The sequence below is a fragment of the Triticum aestivum genome, chromosome 6B (assembly GCF_018294505.1).
Source record: "Triticum aestivum cultivar Chinese Spring chromosome 6B, IWGSC CS RefSeq v2.1, whole genome shotgun sequence".
Lineage (NCBI taxonomy): Eukaryota > Viridiplantae > Streptophyta > Magnoliopsida > Poales > Poaceae > Triticum > Triticum aestivum.
In genome coordinates this window covers 557475815-557496279 of record NC_057810.1, presented here as the reverse complement: position 1 = coordinate 557496279, position 20465 = coordinate 557475815, and positions in this window count along the sequence as shown.

Sequence of the window (20465 nt, the reverse complement as noted above, 5' to 3'; positions counted from 1 at the left end):
CAATACCGGTGACCCCCAAAACTTCCCCGGTGGCCGAAACTGGACTTCCTATATATAAATCTTCACCTCCGGACCATTCTGGAACTCCTCGTGACATCCGGGATCTCATCCGGGACTCCGAACAAATTTCGGGTTACCGCATACTAATATCTCTACAACCCTAGCGTCATCGAACCTTAAGTGTGTAGACCCTACGGGTTCGGGAGACACGCAGACATGACCGAGACGACTCCCCGGCCAATAACCAACAGCGGGATCTGGATACCCATGTTTGCTCCCACATGTTCCACAATGATCTCATCGAATGAAGCACGATGTCGAGGATTCAAGTAATCCCGTATAAAATTCCCTTTGTCAACCGGTACGTTACTTGCCCGAGATTCGATCGTCGGTATCCCAATACCTCGTTCAATCTCGTTACCGGCAAGTCACTTTACTCGTACCATAATGCATGATCCCGTGACCAACCACTTGGTCACATTGAGCTCATTATGATGATGCATTACCGAGTGAGCCCAAAGATACCTCTCCGTCATACAGAGTGACAAATCCCAGTCTTCAACCCAACAGACACTTTCGAAGATACCTGTAGTATAACTTTATAGCCACCCAGTTACATTGTGACGTTTGGTACACCCAAAGCACTCTTACGGTATCCGGGAGTTACACGATCTCATGGTCTAAAGAAACGATACTTGACATTAGAAAAGCTCTAGCAAACAAACTACACGATCTTGTGCCATGCTTAGGATTGGGTCTTGTCCATCACATCATTCTCGCAATGATGTGATCATGTTATCAATGACATCCAATGTCCATGGTCAGGAAAACGTAACCATCCATCGATAAACGAGCTAGTCAACTAGAGGCTCACTAGGGACATGTTGTGGTCTATGTATTCACACATGTATTACGATTTCCGGATAACACAATTATAGCATGAACAATAGACAATTATCATGAACGAGGAAATATAATAATAACCATTTTATTATTGCCTCTAGGGCATATTTCCAACATAAAGGCCCAACTAAACTTTGGGCCGAATGTTGGGCCATGTAAGTTGTGGGCCTGGCGCAAAATGTGAAGGCCCCAATGGCCTTTCAAGCCCAAGAAACTTGCGGGCGAGCAAATTGTGGCCCGCTAGAATGCAGGCCCATTAAAGGTGAATGTTTCAGCCCGGTCAACTATATCAGATTGTCGCCATTTTTTAGATAGCGAATGATGGCATATATGGTAACTATTGGGAATTAAGAACAAACCTACTCTATACAATAAAGAAATTACGGCATCATAACTTAGAATAGACCCACACTATATGATAAAGGATTTATGGTATATTACATACACTGGGCATCGAAGTTCACCACCAGTGATCATAAAGTGCAATGAAGAAGCAGATTACAAAAACTGGGCACCACTACAACATAACAAAATAATACTGAACCAAGACCACTTCCAAGACAGTTCAAGAAAGGTTAGCCTTGCACGAGAAATGCTGAACAATGCTGTGAGACTGGCCCATTATGTTGGTCGTAGCATCCAGGTGTAGCTATTTAGCAATGAGGTTCTCATTGGCGTTCTCTGTGATCTTCCTTAGAGATAGGACTTCAAGTCGAAGTTGAGTTGAAGAATGCCTTTCTGCTTGAAGGGACTGAAGAAGTCGAACTAATTCAGATAGTGAATTCTGTGAGCTTGTGTGATTGCTAGTCTCAAGTAAATTGAACACTACATCAAGACAGGACTTTGGGGTTGTCTCACTATCTTCAAGATGTTTTGCCTTCTTTATTGCAATATATGTTGGGTTTACCTCATAGCCTTCAGCAGACTTGTGCATGCCATCAGGCATATCAGCCTGAAACAAGTAGAGAGATGACAAGTTTTGCACGTGTATAAACCAAGATGATAACGGTGCTGTCAATTCCATCCAATTCCCAATTAGAAAATAAAGAGTCAGTCCAAAATATCAATAGCATAATTTGGCATTGTTTATAATGCGGGGAGCTTCACCAAACTACTGGATTACCATGTCAACAAAACAAGCATAGATGAAGGGCAAAGACAATCATTATATCTATTTTGGTTAATGTGCATGGCATGTTGTTCATATCATCAACCACGTCAGTAAGATAAAACCGGAGATGACAAGGTGCAAACATGGGCTGCTTCACCATACAGTGGATTATAGATCCACAAAAACAAGCATACATATAGGGAGTACTGAGTAATGTGCATGGTATGAATAAGGAATTTGGTTTTACAACTAGAACTTGGAACTTACAGTTGTTGCGAACATGCATTTTGATAGAAATAGCAAACTAAACAACAGTCGACGGTAGGGAGTATGAGAAAATTAAACATCAGTTGAGGATAAAGGCTTTAGAAGGACTGACTTACAATAACAGTTAACACTGGCTTTATAATGTCCTTTTCCATGTCAAGGGAAGGATAACTCAAGAATTCCAGCACATGATCTTCTTCATAAGCATTGCATGTACTCTACATTTTGTAGAGAGTAATTATAGATATGATAATACCGGAAGGGATAGAGGATAATAAAGATAAGATATAGATTGGTGCTACATAATCAACTACCAATCCATGTAAGTACAAGCGTTACAGGACAAAATGTACTAACAAGAGCAATGGGCTACACTTCTGCACTGGCATTGTCTGTGTATTCAACTTTTTGGTAAGATTAAATATAGATCTGATATTTTTTAGTAAATGGTGGGCGAGGGAGATAAGATGCAAAATGCTACACAATGAACCAATCCCTCCTTCCCATAATATAAGAGTGTTCTGTGCACTGGTGTACTGTACAAAACGCTCTTATATTATGGGATGGAGGGAGTAGTTGTTAATGTAAGCACAATGATAGACGACCTTCAGTCCTTACAAGAGGACTGCAGAGCTAAACCTCTTAAAAAGCATTGGTTTGATTTTAAATTTATGTAAGAGCCGATACATATTTTATAATGTCCACTAAATGGAGGATAACAAGGCTAACATGTGCAGTGATGCTACATAATCAACCAGCTGTGAAACTAAGTATGGTCATACATGGAAAGAGGTACTCACAAGAGCAATGCAGTGTGCAACATAGTTGCGAGATTCTATGGTCCCTTGAGAATGAATGTTCTTCTACAAACATTTTTCATACAAGTGAGACTTTAAGGCACATGCAGAAATGTAGTTCAAATTGTGATGTGATACCATAGATAGTACCTTACAGTGCAGATGAGACCAATGTGTAACAAGATTATTCCAGTCACTGTCTGATAAATGTAGCACCGGAGACTTTACCGAAATTTCATTTAGAGGCTTTCCATCGAAGTGCGCTTGCCTCAAGTAGGAACGATACGAACGAGTGCTTGAAAAGCGCAACCAACCCTTGCTCCTATTGACTATCTAGTTTGGTCCTCACCTATTAAAAGAATGAAATCTTGTGTCTTCTGTCAGCAGAAACATATGCAGTAATTACCATGAATAACATTAGTACATTGCGCGAGGAAGATTGGAAATTGTTCTTTGTCTGTGGTATAATCTTTCCATGAAGGAACGATGTGCATAAAGTTCATGAGCAATATAATCTTCGTCTGGGAAGAAGTGGAATAGGGGTCCTATTTGCTGCAATTGGGGCTCTCTCTCATTCGAAAAGGGATTTGGCAACTAGATTTGGTGTACTCTTTGCTGGAATGGGGGTTTTGTGTCGAAGAGCTGGTGCTATGTCAACTGGTGAGGGAGTCATGGACTAAGGGGTCCTCGGGCCGACGACCCATAGTACATGGGCCGTACTGGTGGAGTCGTGTAATGACATGAGATCTATGAAGCCGTGGTGTGCCCTCCAAGTCAAGAAAGCGGAGGATCTCTTTAGTTCCTTGTTTTAATCTATCTTCGGTAACCCTAACCCTACCAGTGTCTATATAAACCAAGGGATTTTAGTCTTTAGGGCTAGAGCTACATTCATCACCTCATACCGTTAGGTTTTAGCTCATACTAGTCTCGAGGTAGATCTACTCTGTAAACCACCTTATACATTCAATACAATCAAGCAGGACGTTGGGTTATACCTCTTCGAGAGGGCCCGAACCTGGGTAAACACTATGTTCGTCGTTCCTTGTTACCCATCGATCCTAGATCCACAGCTCGGGACCCCCTACCCCAAGGTCTTCCGGTTTTGACACCGACATTGGCATCATCATACTGTTTGCAGCAGTTGGGGTCTGCTGAGTTAGGGCATCAGAGATGACCAGTATAGTAGGGCTAGAGTCTGCTAGTGTTGTGGTCGTGTTTTCTGGGCCTAGTGATATTGCAACTACACCTAATGGCCTATTTGATTTATCAGGTGTCACTACCTTTTCCAAATACTTTGTTCGTGATCCTTCGCGATTAGCAATAGCCCTCTTCCTTTTGAACGTCTAATACAAAAGAACAATATTTGAATGGATAAATATGGTATGATGATAGATGGAATATGTACTAAAAATGGATAGGCGGGGCGTATTCACTGACACGATGTGTAAACTAAGCTAATGGCAGTGCAACAAAGTAGAAGCAATCCAAAGCATCAGTTGCAAGATATGTGCGACCAATATAACCTTGCAAAGTTAGAGCAAGCACCTTGATGGGTGAATAAGATAGGGCATCTGCCTCTGAATCCTCCACTAGGGAGCTACATTGACTTAGGTCTACCCCTAGCTCAAAATCATTGTTAGGATCATATTCTAAGCATGAATCTGTAGGTGGAGAGCGTTTGCGTTGCATTGCATCCAGACTTGATTTCAGTCCCTTAATGCCAATTTTGATAGCCATGGCATTTTTCCGCTTTATTCTTTTCATGCGCGCAAGCTCATAATCATTATGATGTTGTTCAATACCTAAGATTCATGAAAACATTAAAAGTGGTCAGATTATCTACGGAATGCATTGCGGATTGAACTCGAAGAGTGTCTCCCTACAAACCCCTGCATATACAAAGTTCATCCCCCAACCGTGCTGACCAGACCACACACAGAAATATAAACCTCTTATGTCTCTATAAATGTCTCTAGAACAGGTGGACACACATTTCAAAACTGAATAGGAACATTAGAATCATATCAAATTCATATTTAAACAAATAAACTAAGAAATTACGAGTGGCATAATGTTTAGCTTCAAGGGTGGAGTGCTGGTAGTGTGACACAAAGCAAGCAGGCAGATTGTATTCCATGTAAAAGATTGTAGTCTATGTAAGATGTGGATATGACACTTTCTTTCTATACAATGCAGTGTTCGTTGCCCACACATGATGGAAGAGATCACATAGAGAAATACTATTCACTTAGGTCTGCATTTCCAGTATTTTGAAACAGGGTGGTCCACCCACAAAGAATATTGACAACGAATATGACAAGGCAAGCATAGGGTTGTGAATCAGTCATTACTTGTGAGCTTACTAGGACAAGTATGCAGAATTGAAGCTATAGTAAGAGACCGTCCAAATCTGAATAAAGAAGTTGGTCTAGCACTTATTGTTTGCAACTAATTGACAGGTATAACTGGATATCATTGTCACAACCCTAACATTGCTTGTAACTAGTTGCATTAAAGCATCCATGCATAATGTTTGAATTCAAGGGAAATTTGAAATGGGGATGTTCAAACTCTAGCATCAAAAGGAATTCAAATAGCTTCAACTAAAATCTTTTTCAATGATTTCAAAATGCCCTTTAAAAATGTTCATCATTTCTGGATCAAGGTGGAAGCATCTACCAAAAATGGTTGATATTTTTGCAGGACATATTTGGACTTTGAATTAATTCAACTATATTTGAATTGGAGCTATTTAAATGCTATATATATTTTAGATGCTCCAAAAATGTTGGAAATTGTTAAGGGTCACTGGAGTAACTCAGAAAGCAACCATAATTATTTCCAGGATTTTATGAATGGTTTACTATTTATTTTAAACCAGAACAGAAAAACAGAAATTAGAAAAGGTAACAGAAATAAAAGAGAGAGAGAGGAGTTACCTGGGCTTACCTTGCGCCCCACCCGGCCCAGCACTGTGCAGCCCAGGAGCTGGCCCAGTCCACCACCGCTGCCAGTCATCTCCCACCTCATGCCAGAAGGACGCAATGCATGTGTTCTCCGCACGCCGGCACGCACAGGGCCACGTCCTGCTTGCCGCCTTCTCCCCGACACGCCCAGAGGGCGCCACACACCTCCCTGCCTCTCTCTCATACTCTCCCGCGCTCTCACCCCCTTCCCTGGATCTCTCTCTCTCGCCTGACTGCTGCCGTCACCGCCGCACACTGCCACAGCGCTCACCGGCCATCCCTCGAGAAAAAGTCATTTCCATCGGCTTCGTATTGCCGTATGCATCATCCCAGACGAGACACGCGTCCTCGGGCGCCCTACAACATTGCCAACATCGCCATTTCCATCGCCGGCCACCGTGGATCGTCGTCGTCAATTCGGGAGCTACAGGGCGTCCCCGACCTCGCCCTCGCACTCGTTGGACTCGCAGTGAGCCCCTGCCCCGAACCCCTCTTCTTCCCCTCGTGTTTGCATGCTCTAGCTCCATTCCCACCTCTGCTAAAGCTCGCCGCCGCACGGCCATGTCGCAGCCGTCGTTCTGCCTAGTGTACGCCGCGTTCGAGCTCGTAGACGAGCTCTAAGAGGATCTAGGAAGCCGTGGCACACCTCATCCGGCCTCCCCGTGCCCTGCAGTCTTGCGCCCGCTCAAGCCGAGCTTCGGCCGCCGCCACGAGCTCTGCTCCGGCGAGCCGCGCCGTCCTCGCCGCGTCCCACCTGCATCCCTGGATGCGGGTGAGCCCGGGCTACGCCCCGGTGCCCTTAGCCGCCGCCCTCGTCGCCTTTAGTGCAAGTCCGGCACGTTGCTGCCACGGGTTTTGTCGCCGCCGGCCGAACTTCGGTGACAGCCGATGTGGCGGGTCATTAGCGCTAATCCTCGCCAGCTGGACCTCAACTAGTCACTGACAGCGGGCCCCGCGGCGGGTCAAAGTCCTAGTCAACACGGGGTTAACCCCCTGTGTCACTGACCGGTGGTCCCCGCTTGTAAAGTTTGACCCTGGCTAGCTGTTGACTCGCTGACGTCACTCAGTCGTCATGCTGGCGCAGTAATACATTTTCTGGATTTTTATTAATTCAGGAAATTCAAGAAAATACTCCAAACTTCAAAAAATCATAGAAAATTAATCGTAACTCCGAATGAAATAAGTTATATATGAAAAATGACCAGAAAAATCCAATGAATCTGTTTATGGCATTATCATGCATATTTGAACAACTTAAAGCTGATATATACAACAATTTGAATTAATGGCATTTGAAATGTCATATATGGAGTTTGAATTTGAATCTTAGATTCAAACCAACTCCATTTAACCTGCTGCTAGTTGCATTAGCTCAAACCACAGCATATTGCCATGTCATGATCATGCATCATGTTGTGCATTGAATTGATTGTGTTCTTCCTTATTTGCCGGTGTTTGTTCCCTCCCGATAGACGTGGTTCCGACGATGAGTTCGATGACACCGATGAAGAACTATACTATCTTCAGAAGTGCCAGGCAAGCAAAAACCCCTTGTTCATTCTGATACAATACCACTCTCTCGCTCCTGCTCTCTTTTACTTCATTAGGAAAGCAATGATTCAAGGGTTACATGCTGCGGTAGTTGAACCCCTTTCCTCTGCATGACTTGTCATTGCCACAGTAAATAGATGAAACCCACTAGCATGAGCAGGAGTTGTTTGAGCCATGATGTGTCTACTCATTTATGCTTGTTTGTCATGCCTGCTACTCCTTAGAGTTGAGTCAGTTCTGATTCATCGGGGACGAATTGGAATGGTGATGAACATGTCTTACTGTGTGTGAGCTAAGTGTGTGAACACGATTTGGTAAAGGTAGCGGTGAGAGGCCGTGTAGGAGTACATGGTGGATTGTCTCATTGAAGCCGTCGTCAGGAACTGAGTTCTGTGTTTGTGATCCATGAACAACTACTACCACGCATTGGAATGCTTAAGTGCCCCTCTCGGCTTATTAATCAACTCGATCTCTGTCCAGGAGTTGCAACTAGTTCTTGGTGTTTGCAGGTAGTGGTAGTAGTCTACCAAGTGGCACCCGGTACAGGTGGGCTTGGGACAGACTAGGCATAGTGGCACCCGGATGGTGGGCTTGGGAACCCTGCTCACATCATTTGGGGCCATGAGCGACACCCCGGCCGGATATCCTTGCGGATGGAACCCGAATAGGCGATAAACCTAGACTAGAGACTTGCATGGTTAGTCAGGTCGTGGCCGGCACCCTCGCTAGGCTTCCGCTTGAAGGTTGCCGAGATACATGACGTGTACATGGCGGTAAGTGGCGAGAGCGTGTGTGAAGAAGTACACCCCTACAGGGTTAATATGATCTATTCGAATGGCCGTGTCTGCGGTAAACGACCTCTGGGTTGTCTATACAGTTCATAGACAAGTGAAATTGGATACGCTAAAATGCACAAGATAAGCGTCAGTGCTATGAATGGCGTTCTCGTAGGGAGACGGGAGCGGATCCATAGTGGTGTATTGATATGGTGAATATGTGGACTCGTGTGCGCCACCTCAAAGAGTTACTTGGAGTCGTAGTTCAGGAAAGCCACCGAGTCAAAGCTGGCTTGCTGCAGTTAAACTCCACCCCCCCCCCTTTGTTGATAATGATGTATATGTAGTTAGTTCTGGTGTAAGTCTTGCTGGGTACATTTGTACTCACGTTTGCCTATTTTATGTTTTGCAGAGAGACTTTAGTCTCGCTAGTAGTTCTGCGTGGGCTTCGACGTTTAGCTTGTTATCTCAGCTATGATCTTGTGCCCTCGGCAGGATTTGATAGATAGTCAGGTTTCTCAGCCTTTTTCATTTATAGTTGTATGTACTCAGACATGTTAAGCTTCCGCGTGTGCTTTGACTTGTATGCTCTAAATGTTGGGTCAGGAGACCCATGTTTGTAATATCTCACTCCTAGGAGCCTATTGAATAAAATACTTGAGTCGAAGAGTCATGTTGTGATGCCATGTTGTATTTGCACATATCGAGCGTATTGTGTGTATGTTATTGAAATGCTTGGTATGTGTGGATCTGACAACCTAGTTGTTTATCCTTGGTAGCCTCTCTTACCGGGAAATGTCTCCTAGTGCTTCCACTGAGCCATGGTAGCTTGCTACTGTTCCAGAACACTTAGCATGGCCGGCATGTGTCCTTCTTCGTTCATGTGTCTGTCCCTTGGGGGAAATGTCACGGGGTGTCTACCAGAGTCCTATTAGCCTGCTACAGCCCGGATTCTCTGGAGTCCTGCTAGCCCAGCTGCTACAGCCCGGATTCACTCGCTGTTGATCGACACGTTCGCTGTTGGGTCATATATGCCTGTCCCTGTAAGTTAGCGCCACTTTGGGTTCACGACTAGTCATGTCAGCCCTGGTTCTTTGTCATATGGATCCTAGCGACACTATCATATACGTGAGCCAAAAGGCACAAACGGTCATGGGCCTGGTAAGGCGACACCCATGGGAATACCATGCGGGAGGCCGCAAAGTGATATGAGATGTTACATGCTAGATCAGTGTGGCATTGGATCGGGGTCCTGGCAGCTTTGGTATCAGAGCCTGACTGCCTGTAGGATTACCAAGCCAAACTGGTCAAAGTTGAGTCTAGAAATTCTTTAGTTATATAAGGGAATTGATTGTGGGATGGAACGTAAGGCTCTTTTTGCTCCTTATACCTTATGCCTTCTGATCTGAGTCACCTTATCTTTCCTACATGTTTAAGGAACTAGGCTTTCTCTTCTTTCTAGCAGGATCACGTGTTACTAATCCATAGACTTATAAGATTGTTGGATTTAAGTCTCAGTTCAGTTCCTACTACTTCCGTATGTTAACTGTTGATCTCGAAACCTTGATATTGTGCTTCTGAGTGGTTAAGCCACCATTTTTGTAGGTTGTCTCAAATCTTTTCGAGCATATACAGTTGTTATGCTGTCTGAGTCATCGCAGGTCTCTAAATTGTCTGATGCATTTGGAAATCCCTTCTTACCGTTCCGAAGTTCCTTTGTGCCAGATTAACCACACTAATCAGAGAGTTGAGGTACTCTATTGCCTCGATGTATATGTTGGAACTATTAATATGACCCTAGGTATGTTAGGGGATCACCTAGTAATCTAGCCATGTTTTGTGTCCCCAGTGTGATCATTCTAGCCATCATTCTTGAAAGCGTCCAGTGATGCAATATAGTTAGTAGGTATTCTATTCCTAGGGTTTTGAACCCAATATTCACCCTACTTACCTCATATTGATAGTGTTTGCTAGTTCCTTTAGGATATTGGTAACCTCTGCATTAGTCCTCGATGTTCGTGGTATTTCCTTCTTCCAAATAATATGAACCACTTATGGCAGAAGTTCTTTGAACCAAAAGATCACAACCAAAGTGCTCTTGACAAGTTCTCGATTCCTTGTTGTTACTCTGCCAGTTCTACCTTTTTGCATGGGTTATCCGGAAGAAATATGTCGAACTTGGTTCGACATACTAATCTATGCATCCACAACTCAGAAAGTTATATGCTCCTTGAGTTGTCCCTCCTTAGTTCTATTCTGACCCCCGTCTATCAATTGATAGTCAAGAGCATGCGTGCATTGGTTCATCGATGCCTATTACTCTTGTGGTCCGTCATGCCATTCTATTCCGGAAGGACTAGGAGAAACAAACCCAGTACCTTATCCATTTCGAGGATTGGGTCAAAGTAGTTCTACTTCGTAGATCAAAATGCCAATCCAGCTTTTGTTTTGTTCTACCCTGAAGTATTACCCACTTTATGTCAGGAATGTCATGAGGATTGCACCTTCTCTTATGGATTCTTGACGTAGTGATACTTCTCACTGTCATTATATATTTCTCGGTCCCCGCGTTATTGTAACCGGAAGGCCGACAAGTGAATCATGATGTGTGAAATCTATACTCCTAGCAACTCCGCTGCTTGGTAGTTAAATGGACAATAACATCATTCTTAGTGTGTTGATTATTGAGTCATCATCCTAAGGTTGATCGGGCTACCTAGTCCTTATTTCTGGTGCACTCTCCGATCAATAAGTTAGGATTGTGTCAATTCCTCGCTTTTTTGATCATATCGCCTTGCCTCGAAAGCTCTCGAGCTTAGTAACATATCGTTGGTTCATGATTTTCCAAATATCTTCTCGGAAGTATCACCAGGTCGTCACCTGACCGGTATGTTGAGTTCGTCATCAAGTTGGTTTCCTGTAAACCACCCTTTCCCCAAGAATATATGCTGGATACCCTGAGCTAGTTGGTTAAGCTAAGCAACAACTTGGAGAGTTGGAAGATAAAAGCTTGTCCGACTTAGTTCATTCCAAAGGGATATCCTTGTGCGTGTGTGTTGAAGAAAGATGATATCTTCCTTGATTGATCCTCGTGGTCAATTGTTAGATCTATTATCTTATCCAATCTTTTATTTGGGTATGTTCTATCGTCAAATCAAATCAGAACCAATGATACTCGTAATGTTGTCTTACTCGTGGTTGTTTCCTCGAGCATACACCATTATATCTTTCGGGTCTGACCAATGATATCACCTTGTTCACATAATTGTGGTATTCCACTTATATGGAAACCTGGATGAATTGTTGTTGATCCCATCAGCAACATTTTTACCTTCCCCATGATTCATGTTGAACATCCACCTAGTGTTGGAAACCTTGTGAACAATGCTTTCGTGTTCCGTCCATGAAGCATATGCTTGGATGAAAGAAGTGACTTCCTCTAATTCATGTGCATTTGATGCAAGTTGCCGCCATGAATTCGAGAAAGCATGTTTTTACCTCCTCTGGAATCATCCCAAGTCATTTATGCACGTGCGAAGTATTCTGTGGTCTATTAGACTGATCACTTCATTCCATATGAATTCCGTAGCACACTAAGCCACTGATTGATTTGTTCAAGGAGAAAAAGTTCCTTTTAAGAGCTAACCTGGGCTTAATCAAGGACTTCATTATCCACAATGATGGTTCCTCACCAGAACTCGGTAGTGTTTTATTATAAGACTACTACGTGATCATGCTTGTCTAGGACAGCGTGTTCACATGTGTGTGGCAGAACCAGCTCATGTTTTCGAGCTTGCTATCGTAGTTCATTTCCCGAGAATCTCGCAACATCATCTCGTCGATTTGTGTTGCAAACTTTCACTTTTCTTTCTAGACTTGACGAGTCTGGAATATTCCGACATGAACCATATCTGAATCTCAGGCAGATATGATGGTTGGAACATTTCGCAAGAACTATAATATTGGTCTCTCTGAAACCGGTTAAGTGGATGTCGTGGCCAACACACCCAGCTGGAAGACCTATTATTGTACTATCTTGATTGAGGAAGTTGGCCACCTCCCCATAAGGATTTCATAGGATTTACTCCCTAGTTGTCCCTTTTGGATTTTTGTGTTCCCGAAGTCCGCCCTTTACTTGATGGCCATGTTTATGCTTTTTAAGCATGACCGTGGTAGCTAGAACATCAAGGAGAACATTAGAAGCGGAGTGCTAAATGTCTCTCGGTCGATCATCCAGATTTTTTTCCTTGGCATTGCTAAGGTAAAATCTGAGAAAGTGTTTGTCTTCCTTTGCATCCGCGCCTTCCATCAATATCCATCATGGTAGTATGTTGTGTAGCCAGGATCCTTGATGCGGATATTGGTAAAGCCCCCTGATGAATATGGAAATGCTCAAGTTCTTGAGAGCACACGCAAGGAAAATCACCCCTTGTGTTGTCTTCAATAAGGTAATCCACATCGTCCATTCTAGTCTGGTTATGCCATCCCTTCGTACTCCACCGACGATTGTTGATAATTTGCCTTAGGATGGTATAGAAAGTCTCAATGATCTCTATATCAAAGGTAATTCTTTTTGCTACTTAAGGTACTAATTCTATGAGCCACCTCCTCTAAGATGTCTCATTATGGTATCATGGCAACTCAACTCCTCGCTACGTTGACAACCATTCACCACCCTCTTTGGTGTGGAATTATTGTCTACCTAGCGTACCCTCGTCATCTGTTCCACTCCATTCCTCTAGATGTGTGCTTCGTGTCTCGGCTCGAGAGATGTTTCGGCGTCTCACTCCATGAGTTAATCCTGAGTTGTCCGATCTTCGAGAAGATCGATCCCTCTAGAGTTTACCTTATCCTCTCATTGTCATGTTAGTTGTAGTTCTTAGAGAAAGACATCGAGACAAGGATGGTGATCGAGTCGACGTTCATAGGAAGTGCAACCTGGATCGTGAAGATTGTGTTAGTTTGCGTCCCCCTCCTTCATCTTAACCTATGCTTGTAACTAGTTGCATTAAAGCATCCATGCATCATGTTTGAATTCAAAGGAAATTTGAAATGGGGATGTTCAAACCCTTGCATCAAAAGGAATTCAAATAGGTTCAACAAAAATCTTTTTCACGGATTTCAAAATGCCCTTTAAAAATGTTCATCATTTCTGGATCAAGGTGGAAGCATCTACCAAAAATGGTTGACATTTTTGCAGGACATATTTGGACTTTGAATTAATTCAACCATATTTGAATTGGAGCTATTTAAATGCTATATATATTTTAGATGCTCCAAATATGTTGGAAATTGTTATGGGTCACTGGAATAACTCGGAAAGCACCCATAATTATTTCCAGGATTTTATGAATGGTTTACAATTTATTTTAAACCAGAACACAAAAACAGAAATTAGAAAAGGTAACAGAAATAAAAGAGATAGAGAGAGAGGAGTTACCTGGGCTTACTGAGCGCCCCACCCGGCCCAGCACTATGTAGCCCAAGAGTTGGCCCAGCCCACCACCGCTGCCAGTCGTCTCCCACCTCGCGCCAAAAGGACGCGAGGCGTGTGTTCACCGCACACCGGCACGCGCAGGGCCACGTCCTGCTTGGTGCCTTCTCCCCGACGCGCCTAGAGGGTGCCACGCACCTCCCTGCCTCTCTCTCACACTCTCCCGTGCTCTCACCCTCTTCCCTGGATCTCTCTCTCTCTCTCGCACAACTGCTGCCGTCACCGCCGCACACTGCCACGGCGCTCACCGGCCGTCCCTTGAGATACCATCATTCCCATCGCCTCCGTCTCGCCGTCTGCATCATCCCAGACGAGCCACGTGTCCTCAGGCGCTCTACAACGTTGCCAACATCACCGTTTCCCTCGCCGGCCATCGTGGATCGCCGTCGTCAATTCGGGAGCTACACGGCGTCCCTGACCTCGCCTCGCGCTCGTTGGACTCACAGTGAGCCCCTTCCCCGAACCCCTCTTCTTCCCCTCGCGTTCGCATGCTCTAGCTCCGTTCCCCACCTCACCAAAGCTCGCCGCCGCACGGCCATGTCGCAGCCGTCGTTCTGTCTAGCGTATGCCCCGTCCAAGATTGTAGACGAGCTTCAATAGGACCCAGGAAGCCGTGGGACACCTCATCAGGCCTCCCCGTGCCATGCAGTCTTGTGCCCGCTCAAGCCGACCTCCGGCCGCCGCCGCGAGCTCTGCTTCGGCGAGCCCCGCCATCCCCTCCGTGTCCTACCTACCTCCCTGGATGCGGGTGAGCCCGTGCTACGCCCCGGTGCCCTTAGCCGCCCCCATCGCCTTTAGCGCAAGTCCGGCACGTTGCCGCCGCGGGTTTTGTCGCCGCCGGCCGAACTCCGGCGACAGCCGATGTGGTGGGGTCATTAGCGCTAATCCCCGTTGTCGGTGTCAAAACCGGCAGATCTCGGGTAGGGGGTCCCAATCTGTTCGATGTTTACGGGTTTGAACCCTTCTGGGAATTCATGATCCATCACTTCGTCAGTGAAGCAGAGGGGGTGTGCGGCGCCTCTGTGCCGGGCTATATGGTTACGCAGCTCAAATTGGTCTGGGTTGCTGTGTTCGGCCCGGCCGGACTTGTTGATGATGTATCCGGCGCGTCGATCGTCGTCGCACATTGGCGCGCGTCCCCGCGATCCGTAGATCGACCTTGGATGTCCTGCTTTGTTTTCCACAATATCCTGCAGGTCTTGCTTGTTGCCCTGGGCCGTAGTGTATCGGCGTGGGGGTGCGGGCTGATATCGGACTGATATCCCATTTTATCCCGGCCACGAGGTGGCCAGTCGGCCGTTTGGCGCTCAAGTCCATATTCCTCGGCTGCCAGGACTTCGGTCCATATATCTGTGAGTAGATCTTGATCAGCTTGGAGTTGTTGCTGCTTCTTCTTCAGGCTCCTTGCAGTGGCTATAAGCCTACGCTTGAAGCGCTCCTGCTCCACTGGATCCTCAGGCACGCCGAATCCGTCGTCGCCGAGGCTAATCTCGTCTTCGGGGGGGGGGGGGGGGCCTGTAGTTGTCCTCCTCCGGGTATACGTCTGTCGCCTGTTCTTCTGGGTTGACCTGCTCATCTTCCTATTCGGCCTGCTCGAAGGCAGGCTGGTCAGGGTCATATTCTTCTTCGGCGCCATCCGGACTATTTTCATCTCTGGGGCCAGTATTGCTGTGGCGGGGCTTGGAGCGGCGCCGACGACGCCCATGCTTTGCTTTTCTCCCCGAGGGGTTATCCTCCGTTGCATCATCGCCATTAGTTTCCTTTGGAGTGTCCACCATATATATATATATATTGTATGAGGAGGTGGCCGTCTACCGCCCGGTGAGCGGTGGCTCCTGTAATTCTCCTACATCGTCGTCCATACCTTCGATGTCTTCGGAGTCGAAGTCAAGCACGTCAGTTAGATCATCGATCGTGGCAATGAAGTGGGCGGTGGGTGGGCGGCGAATTCCGTCGTCGTCTGCTTCCCACTCAAGCCAGACATAGTTCGGCCCAGAGTCTCCTGACAAAGAGAGAGACTTCAATAAGTTCAGCATGTCTCCAAAGGGCGAGTGCTGAAAAACGTCCACCGCGGAGAACTCCATCACCGGAGCACAATCAGGCTCGGCGGGCCCGGGGACGCACGGACTGGAACCTACAGCCGAATATGAATCCGGGGGTCCGGAGTCACACTCAAGAGTGAGGCCTGTGTTCGGCTCCATCACCGAGGAGGGTACGGCTTGCAGGGTGGGGTCCAGCCCTCCATCCTTAGGCAATGCAATCTGCCCCGGATTTAAATCCGAGGCTTCTGCCGGGGTGATATCCCGAGCATCGTCTGACAGCAGGCCTAAGCCATGCTCATCGTGACTGTTCGGCGCTCCTGACGCTGGCCCGAATCCGTCGAAGATCAAGTCCCCGCGAATATCTGCTGTGTAGTTCAAGTCTCCGAACCTGACCTGGTGGCCGGGGGCATAGCTGTCGATCTTCTCCAAACGGCCAAGCGAATTGGCCCGCAGCGCGAAGCCGCTGAACACGAAGATCTGTTCGGGGAGAAAAGTCTCGCCTTGGAAAGCGTCGTTGATGATGATTTTAGGAGCCATCAAGCCTAACAGCGACGACACAGAGGAACTCTCAATGAAAGCACCAATGTCGGTGTCAAAACCGGCGGATCTCGGGTAGGGGATCCTGGTTTGTGCGTCAAGGCTAATGGTAACAGGAAGAAAGGGACACAGATGTTTACCCAGGTTCAGGCCCTCTCGATGGAGGTAAAACCCTACTTCCTGCTTGATTAATATTGATGATATGGGTAGTACAAGAGTAGATCTACCACGAGATCGTAGAGGCTAAACCCTAAGAGCTAGGCTATGATGGTATGATTGTAATTGTGATCGGCCTTCTAAGGACCAACCTCTCCAGTTTATATAGACACCGGAGAGGGCTAGGGTTTACATGGAGTCCGTTACAAGGAAGGGAATATAATATCCGGATCGCCAAGCTTGCCTCCCACGCAAAGGAGAGTCCCATCCGGACACGGGCCGAAGTCTTGAGTCTTGTATCTTCACGCTTCAATAGTCCGGACGTTGTATGCAGTCCGGCTGTCCTGATACCCCCTAATCCAGGACTCCCTCACCCGCCAGCTGGACCTCAACTAGTCACTGCCGGCGGGCCCCACAGCAGGTCAAAGTCCAACTCAACACGGGGTTAACCCCCTGTGTCGCTGACCGGTGGGCCCCGCTTGTAAGGTTTGACCCTGGCTGGCCGTTAACTCGCTGACATCACTCATTCGTCATGCAGGCGCAGTAATACATTTTCTGGGTTTTTATTAATTCAGGAAATTCCAGAAAATACTCCAAACTTCTAAAAATCATAGAAAATCAACCGTAACTCCAAATGAAATAAGTTATATATGAGAAATGATCAGAAAAATCCAATGTATCTGTTTATGGCATTATCATGCTGTCAGGACCCTGATTCTATGCCACACCAATCTAGCATGTAACACCTCATATCACTTTGCGGCCTCACGCACGGTATTCCCACGGGTGTCGCCTTACCATGCCCGGGACATTTTACGCCTTTTGGCACACATATATGATAGTGTCGCTAGAATACATATGACAAAGAACCCGGGCTGACATGGCTAGTCGTGAACCCAAAGTGGCACTAACTTACAGGGACAGGCATACAAGACCCAGCAATGAACATGTCGGTCATCAGCGAGTGAATCCGGGCTGTAGCAACTGGGCTAGCAGGACTACGGTAAACCGGGCTATAGGAGGCTAACAGGACTCCGGTAGACACCGCATGACATTTCCCCGAATGGACAGACACAGGAACAAAGAAGGACACATGCCGGCCAGCCTAAGTGTTCCGGAGAAGTAGCAAGCTACCAGGGCTCAGTGAAAGCACTAGGAGACATTTCCCGGTAAGAGAGGCTACTAAGGATAAACAACTAGATGGTCAGATCCCACACATAGCAATACACATTAGACGTACGCATAACATGCAAGTATGTGTTGTACAACATGGCATCACAACATAACTCAACAACTCATATAGATAAAGGCTCAGAAGAGCCATCATAGCATTATTACAAGCAGGGGTCACATGACCCAACATTCAGAGCAAGCAAGCAACAAGCGGAAGCATTACATGTCTGAGTACAGACATCTATAAATGAAAAAGGCTGAAGAGCCTGACTATCTACAACATCCTATCATGATCGTAGCTGAGGTACAAGCTACTTGTCGAAGTACACGGAAACTAGTAAAACCGAAGTCTCCTCTGCAAAAACATAAATAAAGCAACATGAGTACAAACGTAGTCAGCAAGACTTACATCAGATCCTATCATACATGCATTTGTATCAAGAAGGTAATGTGGGGCTTAGTTGCAGCAAGCCAGCTTCGACTCAGTGGCTATCCTGTTCTACGACTACTAGAACTTCTTTGAGGTGATATGGCGCACACGAGTCCACTAATCACCACACAATACACTACTATGGACTCATCCCCGTCTCCCTACGAGAAGGCCATACATAGCACTCACACTTGTCTTGAGCATTTTAGAGTATCCACTTCAAGTTGTCTATGTACCACGTAAGCATCCAAAAAGTCCATAATCGCGGATCCGGCTATTCGAATAGATCATGTTAACCCTGCAGGGGTGTACTTCTTCACACACGCTCTCGCCACTTACCGCCATGTACACGTCATGTATCTCGGCAACCTTCAAGCGGAAGCCTGACGAGGGTGTCGGCCACGACCTGACTAACCACACAAGACTCTAGTCCAGGTTTATCGCCTATTCGGGTTCCATCCGCAAGGAGATCCGGTCAGGGTGTCTCTCACGGCCCCAAACGATGTGAGCAGGGTTCCCAAGCCCACCATCCGGGTGCCACTTGGTACACCGTTCCACTGTGCCTAGTCTGTCCCAAGCCCACCTGGTCGGGTGCCACTTGGTAGACTACTAACACTACCTACAAACACCAAAAACTAATTGCGACTCCAATTCGATCCCAATGAATCAGACCTGACACACTCTAAGCTACGGCAAGCATGGCATGGTAGGAACACAACATGGCTTCAATCAACTCCTACACATGCTAGTGGGTTTCAACTATTTACTGTGGCAATGACAGGTCATGCAGCGGAATGGGTTCAACTACCGCAGCACAAAGTTGCAATTGAATCGTTGTTGTCCTAATGCAATAACTGAGAGCAGGAGCGAGAGAGTAGGATTGTATTGGGATGAACAAGGAGGTTTGCTTGCCTGGTAGATCAACAAGGGAGGCACTGCTTCACAGACAGGTACTCTCAAGCACTCTCCAGAGCAGGACCTATCGAGAAGAAAAGCATATGCAATAGTATGATGCATGAACATGGCATGTAGACGTGATGCTGTTTGACCTAATGCAGCTAGCGTTCATTTAGTTGAAGTCCATTTGAACCAAGGATTCAAATGCAACTCCAAGTTAAGCCCTTTATAAGTGCCATTTTAGTGTTTCACTTATACAATAGGTATAAGTTGGCTTGTCGTGAATGAAACTAGTACAAATGGATTGATTGCATTTTTTTGATAATTTTTCATATATAAATTGTTTCAATCTGAGTTACGGTTGAATTTCTACGATTTTTTTAAGTTTTGCTAATTTTCTGGAATTTCCTGATTTAATTTAAATCCGGAAAATAAATAATTGCGTCAGCATGACGTCATCACTATGTCAGCGGGTCAACGTGGCTGTCCAGGTCAAGACTGACATGTGGGATCCACACGTCCATGTCATAGTTAGTTAACACAGTTAATTAGTTGTTAAGCTAATCCTAAACTAAAATTAGCTGGGCTGGGCTCCACATGTCACTGACCCACACGGGTCAAAGCTGGGTCAACAAGGGGGGTTAGACCAGGTCAATCCCACCGGCGTTTAGCCGCCGGCGAGGCCGAACACGGCGGAGGGCTCGGGATCATTGCTCCGGCGACCATTTGGGCGGCGGAGACCACTGACGAGGAGCCAGCGCTCGTCCGCGTCATCCGGAGCAAGTGGGAGAGGCGGGGACGGCCGGAGCTCACCGAAGCGGAGCTCGGGGTGGCGGCCGGAGTTCGACCGAGTGCGCGCGGGTGCTGCGGGGCATGGCAGGAGCTGCGGGCCACGGCGTTGGCCTTCTAGGAGGCTGCTGAGCGCGGTGGCAGGTGCAGGCGTCGATTGCGGTGGCTCTGGCCACGACGGGGAGGTACCACGGTGGCGCGACCACTCGGGTCCGGCGGCTAGCGTGGCTACGGCACGAAATTGAGCACGGGTGAGGGAGTCCTGGACTAGGGAGTGTCCGGACAGCCGGACTATCATCGTCCGCCGGACTCCAAGACTACGAAGATACAAGATTGAAGACTCCGTCCTGTGTCCGGATGGGACTTTCCTTGGCGTGGAAGGCAAGCTTGGCGATACGGATATGTAGATCTCCTACCATTGTAACCGACTCTGTGTAGACCTAGCCTTCTCCGGTGTCTATATAAACCGGAGGGCTTTAGTCCGTAGGACACAACATACATTACAACAATCATACCATAGGCTAGCTTTAGGGTTTAGCCTCCTTGATCTCGTGGTAGATCCACTCTTGTACTACC